Source organism: Uloborus diversus, chromosome 3, assembly GCF_026930045.1.
Source record: "Uloborus diversus isolate 005 chromosome 3, Udiv.v.3.1, whole genome shotgun sequence".
In the NCBI taxonomy this organism is placed as follows: domain Eukaryota; kingdom Metazoa; phylum Arthropoda; class Arachnida; order Araneae; family Uloboridae; genus Uloborus; species Uloborus diversus.
In genome coordinates, this window is record NC_072733.1 from 71,097,244 (window position 1) to 71,105,380 (window position 8,137).

Genomic DNA, 8,137 nt, shown 5'->3' on the forward strand with positions numbered 1-8,137 from the left:
AATTACCCCAAAACATGACTTTGAGCTTTGCTAGTCAACCTTTATAGTTGTATATGAAGCTATAAGGATAGTTTAAGAATCAAGCATCCCGCAGCAATGCTTTAATTCGAGGAAACGGATGAGAAAGCGTACTTTTCCAGAAATGTTTGCTTTATCATAAAAACAGAGGTGCCTAAGAAAGGGGGGGGGGAGCGTATGGGGTAGATTGCACCTTTGAAACTTTTAGAAGTATTTTCAAAAGGGTTTAGACTCATGTTTATGAGTTTTCATTGCTAGAGGAGTGCGCCATCACTCTGGGGGGGGGGGGGTCTGTTCATTTGTTAGAACAACAATTAGGGAATATAACAGTAAATTTGAAAAGCCTAGCAGCAAAGGAGTGAAAGTGCAAAACCTAAACAGTTGGAGATAAGCAGTACAAATAGTAGAAAAAAAAAACTCATCTGTTTTGGGGCCAGAGTAGCTCTGGAAGGTGATGCTATACAGCATGATTGGGATAAACTTTTCAATGAGAGCGTACCTACAGTTTTGAACTTAGCAAATTTTTTACGTAAAACTTCAAGAAGTCCACTGACATCTCTTTGCTCCTCATTGCTTCATTTTAGAAAAGATCTTGGGAATAAAAAAAAATTTCGCTCAGAATAGTTCAAATTATAAACGAATATTCACGTTCACGCATTCATACATAGTCGACTTCAACATGTAGCAATCCAACAACCAGCATCTAAACCACGAGACTACGGCTATAGTCAACAAATAGCATGTAAACCATGAGACTACGGCGGAACGTGCCGACTAATAACAAGGGCACTAAAAGTGACTAAACACTTAACTTACTTATAGGTTTCATCCCGTCGAACATTATTTGTCTACGTAACGCAGATAAATGCAAATATGCAAATAATAATAATAATAATTATTATTATTATTATTATTATTATTATTATTATTATTATAAGCATGCATTCCCACATTTTTTTTTTCCAGTAAAAGCACAGTCCGCCAGCAAAAAAAATCTGATCGCACCTTGCGATACAAAGAAAATTACTTTTCCTTGTTTGGATTTTTTTTTTTTTTTTTTGCATTAATCCTGTTCTTGTAACAAAATTATATCCCTCCATCGAGTTTGCAAAATATGTTTTCATTTAAAGCGACTTAGTTACATTCATGTTTCCACTACTTGTTTTAACTCATTTCTAGCATTACAAAAACGTAAATATGCATTAATAAAAACTACACTAATATTAAAAAAAAAAAAATATCGCTAACAGTGGAAAGCATGTTTTGTGTACACATTATTTAGCAGTTAAAAAAACTCAAAAAGCAGCAATCTTGAAAAACCTTACTCCACCACTTTCTATTCATTACCAAACTAAGTATACACCCCCCAAATTATGAGCAAGTGCTAGGCATAGCAATCGAGAACTCACAATGAATAAATGCAGGGAGAAAGTTTTTTCTTAAGTCAATTCCGTTCTTAACACACAGCGTGGGAATAAACATTCAACCTTTTCCCTCAAACCGTCATTATATTGTTAAGCTAGACTATTAAATAACGTGAACAGTTTGAGGGAGTACAAAATTAAACGGGAGCAGTCAGCAGCACAATAATAGCTTTTACCAAACGTAAATACAGACTACACGTGTTTGCGCTTTTGTAAATAAGACGTAGGTAAATTGTAGCTTGGAGAAAAGAAATATCGTGACTGTAAAAGAAATGAATGAAAATTGTAGCGTATCATCTCACATTAAGTGGTCATTATAGTTTTCTTCTTCTTCTTCTTTTTCTTCTTTATTTGTTTTATTTGACTCTTCCACTTCGTAAAATGACCATCAAATGATAGATTTAAAAAAGACTTCATACAATGCTAACAGAAATACATGGGCGGATTTATGGGGGGGCAGAGGGGGCAATGCCCCCCCCCCCAGTTTTGGGAGGACTTTATGTAGTAACAACACATCTTCCAAAAATAAAAAATAAATCATTATTTTTTCTTTTTCAAATAGTTCAGAAGAGCATGGGTGTATTTATAGGGGCAATACCCCCCACTTTTGAGAGGACTTTATATAGTAACAACACATCTTCCAAAATCTTAAAACAAAACATCATGACTTTTTTCTTTTTTGACTAGTTTAGTGAAAATAAAGAGAATAGCGAATGTCCTTTTCTGATGGGAGAAAAGAAAAGAAAAAAAAAAACCGAACATTAAATACAAATAGTGCAGCTGTCACTGGGGTACTGAAAATGTGCTTAAATTCACTATTTTGGACTGAAAACCATTTGGGCAAGTGTATGAAAATATAGGCTAAACAAGCTATACATTAAGCTGCAACACTTATAATAATTGACGATTATTTTAACAAATTAGAACCTACAACAAAGGGAGGAAAACTCCCCCCCCCCCCCATTCGCGCTAAAAGAACGATCTACTCGTTATGATTTGTGACCACATTTAAAGTATATTTGTGCATAATATTTATGTTCTTAGTAGATTGATTGGCTATTTGAGAGATTCTAACAAATAGTTTTTTTTTTTTTTGAAAGAGACCGAGATAGAAACTAAATTATATCGCAAACTGAATAAATTTCAGTTATCTGAGTATTCTGATTAATTGAATCTTTTTATTTACAGGGAAAGTACAATTTTACTTACTTTATAAATACTGTTTAAAAAGTAAGGTAAGTGATAATCATTTAAGTCTAAAGTCAGTCCTTGTCATTATTGAAATCTAAATAATTGAGTCATCAAAAGTTTTGGATAAATTTGCTAAAATTTTATAAAAATCTATAAAAACCTAACAAAGATTGGTAAAATCGTAAAAATTTTTTAATCGTAAAAACTGACGAATTTTTGTAAAAATTACAAAAAAATCAAGCAAAAATCTGCAGGTAAGAGTGAATTACAAACAGGGCTGAGTTTGCCTATAAGATAAACAAGCTACTGCTTAGGGCCCACGCTTTGAAGTGGGTCGCTAACTCCCAAAAAAATTGCATGATTCGTTCCTTAAAAAATGGAAATTGGTTGAAAAAACTAATTTAATTTTCAAGTGCTTGAAAACTTTGGAAACATGTGGCTACAAACCTTAAATTTTAAAATTTCTAACAAATGGTAGAGGGAGAGGAATGCCAAAATTTGTCAAATTCAGCTCCTGACCACATCCTGCATTAAAAATGTAAAACTCATGGTTATCACGTTTGTAACATATTATTCGAAATAAATTTTTGTGACTCACATGTTTCATATCTTGCAATATATTCAATCCCGAATGCAGTATTTTGGAAATTCTTTTCTATTGATTGCTTTTATCTTACTTCTACTGCATATTGTTAATCTGTTTAGCCAAAAAAAAAAAAATAAATAAATAACTACCTCTATTCCTTTTCGTTTTTTGCACTATTTATAATTAAAAAAGGTTGTTGTAATGAGAAATCCATAGTTTATTTTTTCTTTCAAACTTAAAATGGCTGTTTCTTACAAAGTTTGAACAATACTGTACAACTGTATAATCTAGTTATCAATTTCTATGTATGTCTCATTAACCTTTATAAGGCTTCAAAATGCAGAATTTTATATCCATTTTACAAAATTTCCTCCGGGGGAGAAACCCCCGAGATCCCTAAAATTGGAGACATTCTATTTCCCTTTTAAAAGGGAGCCCTGCGTCACTCTCTTAATACCGGCCCCCTCTCTTAAGGTCAATACAAAAAGGACAGCATGAAAACACACATTAATGAAAACAACACACAAAAAAGCAAAGTATAGACATGCATCACAGAAAACAAACAAAAACATGAGGGTGGGGTCTATGAAAATGTTAACCAAAAAAAAAATAATATCCTGCCCCCCCCCCCCCAGGAACTTAGTCCTAAATCCGCTTATGCAGAAGTATTATTACAGTCACCCAGTGTATCTTTGAGCCCGTTCGGATAACTTTGCGCCAACTTATGTATTTTAATTTATTTGACTTGTGCATACTTTATGTATTTTGAAAACTAGAAGTCCTAGTGATGCATTCTTGTTGACGAGGTCATAAAATAAGATTTCTGCTCCTTATGATTTTAAAGTATACTATTTAATGTAAAAAAAATATGAAGTAGCGCAAAGTTACCAGGACTGGCTCAAAGATACTCTGAATGACTGTACTGTGAAAGAGTTCAGAAGTAAGGATGATAAGACATTAATGTTTTAAGAAAATATGTTTTTGCCATCCATGTATTAGGGTTAGTGTTGCAAACGAAGGAAAAACCAGGTTCATTCCCGGGAATAAACTGGGATTTTTGTGAAGGAAATTTTGAAAATTCCCGGGAATATTCTAGTAATTTAAAGAAAGGAAAACATTGCTTATATTTTAACCATTTTCCTACACTATTTCAAAATTTTAATGCTTTTAACAGCTGTAAATGCAATTTAAGTAACTTTTTTCTAAAAAAATTTATGCCAAAAAGACTAGCTACCCTTAACAGACGTTTTCTAACTGGTTCGCAATTCAATATTTTACTGATTGATTTGAATATTTAACATTTTTATGAACACTACTAATCTGTAGTTAAATATTTAAATGATTTATTTGTATATTTAGTACTCTTTAATAATTGTACTGATATAAGTTATATCATTCGTAACACTTATCACGTCAGCAAGATTTGCTTGCTTAGTTATTTTTGGAAGTTAACCAACAATTTGAATTTCTTTCAAAAAAAAAAAAAAATTAATTTGAATTCTGAAATTTTGAATTTAAATTATGTTTTTCGCAATCACGAACTGAGACAGGACCCTACTCATTGGAGTTATTGTTTCTAGAAACAGCTCTCCCCCCCCCAGCCTGCCTCTCCTCCTGGGCGGTTACGTGTGTAGGCTTGTGTGTGTGCGTAGACCTGTGTGTATGCACGTAGGCGTGTGTGTGTGTGTATGTGTGTGAGTGTGTGAGCGTGCGTGTGTGTAGGATATGGACGCCTCCGACCAGGAGAAGCGGATAGCTCAGGACCGGAGCAGCCGCGCCGCGCCGCCTGCAGAGGACGGTGGACGGTGGTGCTGCAGAGGCTTCTGGTCCAAGCTGAAAAAGGCACGGACCTCAAAAACGGTCAAATGAGAACAATGAGCAATTGTGATTGCTCAAAAAAGAAAATTCACAACAAGCATATTTTTAACTTTAATTCGATTTGAATTTTAAATAAGTAACTTAATCTATACTGAGTACATAGAAGATATTTTGGCAATGATGTCAACAGAAAGAATCTTAAGTAATCGCTTTTTAAGCCCTTAATCAACGTGGAAAAAAATAGAGTTTGTTTACTTCCAAAATTTCAAGTGTTCCCCAAAGTTCCGGGTTTATTCCCCAAAATTCCCAGGTTTATTCCTCTAGCTCAAAAACTGAGTTTTTGCAGCTCTAATTGGGGTCGATGTTTTATCCGCATCAGTGTTCTATTATTCAATCAAAAATATCATTGAAAAATATGATTAGGGGTCAGCGTCATCCATAAATATCGCGTTTTCAGGGGGAGGGGAGTTCGTGAAAACGTGACAGTTTGTGGAAAGGGGAGAGAGGGTTTAACAAAAAGTATGACAAAACATTTTTTCACAATAATATGTTTATGTAATATAGTGCGACCAGGAGAGGTGGTAAGATGAAGAGTGACACACAAAAGGGGAGGAGGGAGTGAAATACTAATTCGGGGTTTAAACCGTCAGTTGTGGGACGATTGGATCAAACCTTTCTTTACAATTATATATATATATATATATATATATATATATATATATATATATATATATATATATATATATATATATATACAAATTATTTAGAGCTAAAAGTTAAAAATTTGCTGATCTAGTCAAAGTACTTCATTTTTGTGATTTTTCAAGCAATTTTCCCCCCAATACCTTTTCAAAATACTATTTTTAAATTGAAGTTTACTTGTCACGTGCAGGACACCTTTTTGGTCACCAATTTTAGTCTTCTCAATTCTAGCAAAATATCCTCCAAATCTAAAGTTATATATTTTTTTTAATTTTTAATATATCCTTTTCTACTGATTATTTTTTTAGCGTAAGTAAAAAAAAATAGTGTGCTATTCAACATAAAATCAGACATTTTTTCGTGCACGTGGCAACTCTATATTTAATTCCAAAAGTAATATTCTTAAAATAAAATAAACAAAATGTTTTTGCCTAAGAAACAACCTACATGTGTGACTTCTTAGGATTTTTTTTTTTTTTTTTTTTGTTGAATGTACGTTTTGAAATGAAATATAGAGCTGTCACATGCAGGACAACATGGCTGTTTTTCCGTGGAATGGCCCAATTAGTGATCGCGGCATTCATCACTTTAGAAAAAGTTTTCTTTAGCAAGTTGTTTAAAGAAGTAGACTCGGAGAAAAGTTAACCATTTTTTTTTTTCCAGGTACACTGTAAACTAGAATATTCATTTATGTTGGGTAGCAGCTCCCTTATATTGTGGGTCAAAATTTCCATACACTTGGAAAACCACTTAATGGAAAAGGTAGCTTATGGTTTCAATTTAAAAAAAAAAGAGAGAATGTAAATTAGTCTGATATCCAACACTATAAATGCAAACAAATGTCAACTGAGAAATTGAATTAAATTAAAAGAAAACTAGAAAAATATTTTTGCAAAAATCGGGTCAAACCTACTCTGTTCTCTTTGCTAATGAATAAGTGGTTATTTAAATCCAAGGGTCTAAACAACCAGTATTTTATGAGAATTAAATCACAGAATGACGTTCTATTTTAAATTTGCACTCATTCGTGTTAAAAAGTCGCTAAAGATTTGAGTCGGTTAGCTTTTTGAAGGAAATAGAAATGATGGCTTTTGTGTTTTTCCTTTTAAACACCGTCTCATATAGACATAACTGTTTCAGTCCAAATTTACAAATATAGTAGAAAGTACCCAAATGTTATTTTGAGACATAATTTACTTCAGAATATATATATATATATATATATATATATATATATATATATATATATATATATATATATATATATATATATATATATATATATGCAGTAGAACCTCCATTAAAGGACACCTCTATTTAAGGGACATTTTTTCTGGTCCCAGTCCCTTTGAATAGGGACTTCCATGTATTTACCTCTAATTAAGGGACAGTTGCAAAGCCAAAATAATGTATAAGTGCATAAGAAATAGTGAATTTTTCTAGAATTCAAGTTTCACTTTTCCTCTAAAAACTAATTGAGGTAAGTTTGACATAAACATATGTGAAGGAAACAAGTAATGAGCTGTAAAAAAAAAAAAACTTGCTGAAATTAACATGCATGATTTATCCTCTCAACAACGTATTGAAGTAGGTTCAGGGCCGACAGAGAGTGCACAGCAACTAATTAGCTTTGTACTATAAAACTTAAATTTGAACATTAATTGTAATTCATAGTATTACATAGTAAATTACATAACATAAAGCAATATATGTAATGAATTACTTCAAAATTATTTCTGTATGCTACAAAACTTTGCCATTACAAAAATTTTTTATTAAATTTTAATTAATAAAATAATATAAACTTAGAAATTTGAATAATTGTGAATTTTATTTAGCATATATGAAACATTTTCAGTATTTAATCAAGTAAGTCAATGTTTATTGTGATATTATACTACTAAGTACACATCAATTCATCCGCCTCCGAATAAGAGACACCTCTATTTAAGGGACAAAATGTCTGGTTCCCTTAGTGTCCCTTATTGAGAGGTTCTACTGTATATATATATATATATATATATATATATATATATATATATATATATATATATATATATATATATACTACGCAGGTAAGTGAAAAAGTATTGAGTTTAAAGCTATTTATAATCGAACTCATGTAAAAAGATATTCACTATAACATCCCAAATTGATCTTCTCGTGTGTTATGAAACAAGTCCAGATGTGCTTGCAAAGCTGTTAACATTCAACTCAAAATCATATTTTTATGAACGCATGAAACTGTGTACAAAACATTCAACTTGCGGGATGCTATATAATTTTAGGGATAGAAACATCAAAAACCGTTAGTAGAAGGGGATGCAAAGAAAATTTTAATTTCTGGTATACTTGGTAATCAGGTTTACAAACACTCAATATAAACAAGTAACACTGA